This window comes from Colobus angolensis, unplaced genomic scaffold (assembly GCF_000951035.1).
Source record: "Colobus angolensis palliatus isolate OR3802 unplaced genomic scaffold, Cang.pa_1.0 Scaffold10, whole genome shotgun sequence".
Lineage (NCBI taxonomy): Eukaryota > Metazoa > Chordata > Mammalia > Primates > Cercopithecidae > Colobus > Colobus angolensis.
The window spans coordinates 21,738,186-21,739,223 of record NW_012110919.1 but is presented as its reverse complement, the minus strand read 5'-3'; positions in this window follow the sequence as shown (position 1 = coordinate 21,739,223).

Here is a 1,038-nt window from a genome sequence, read left to right as displayed (position 1 = left end):
CAGGATGGTCTTGATCTCCTGACCTCGTGATCCGCCCGTCTTGGCCTCCCAAAGTGCTGGGATTACAGGCTTGAGCCACTGCGCCCGGCCTCATTTGGTTTTTATTGTTTTTCCAACCTCAGATTTGATCAGTACTCCCTTGCTTTTATTTGCTTTAGCTACTATTCTTTTTTTTTGAGACAGAGTTTCACTCTCTGTCTGGCACATGATTATAGGCATGTGCCACCACGCCTGGCTGATTTTGTATTTTTAGTTGAGATGAGGTTTCTCCATGTTGGTCAGGCTGGTTTCGAACTCCTGACCTCAGGTGATCCGCCTGCCTTGGCCTCCCAAAGTGCTGGGATTACAGGCGTGAGTCACTGCACCTGGCCTTTTTTTTTTCTTTTTTTTTCTCCCTAGGACAGTCTCGCTCTGTCGCCCTGGCTGGAGTGCAATGGCACAATCTTGGCTCACTGCAGCCTCTGCCTCCCGGATTCAAGTGATTCTCCTGCCTCAGCCTCCTGAGTAGCTGAGATTACAGGAATGTGCCACCACACCCATCTAATTTTTGTATTTTTAGCAGAGATGAGGTTTTGTCATGTTGGCCAGGCTGGTCTCAAACTCTTGACCTCAAGTGATCCATCTGCCTCGGCCTCCCAAAGTGCTGGGATTACAGGTGTCAGCCACCACACCCTGGCTAGCTGCTATTTTTTTGTGTGTATGACAAGAGTCTTGTTTTGTCACCCAGGCTGGAGTGCAGAGGCGTGATCTTGGCTCACTGCAACCTCTACCTCCCGGGTTCAAGCGATTCTCCAGCGTCAGCCCCCTGAGTAGCTGGACTACAGGCTTGCACCACCATGCCTGGCTAATTTTTGTATTTTTACTAGAGATGGGGTTTTACCATGTTGGCCGGGCTGGTCTCCAACTCCTGACCTCAGGTGATCCACCTGCCTTGGCCTCCCAAAGTACTGGGATTAGAGGTGTGAGCCGCTGCACCTGGCCCCTAGCTGCTATTTCTTTCTTTCTTTTTTTGAGACGGAGTCTCACTCTGTCACCCAG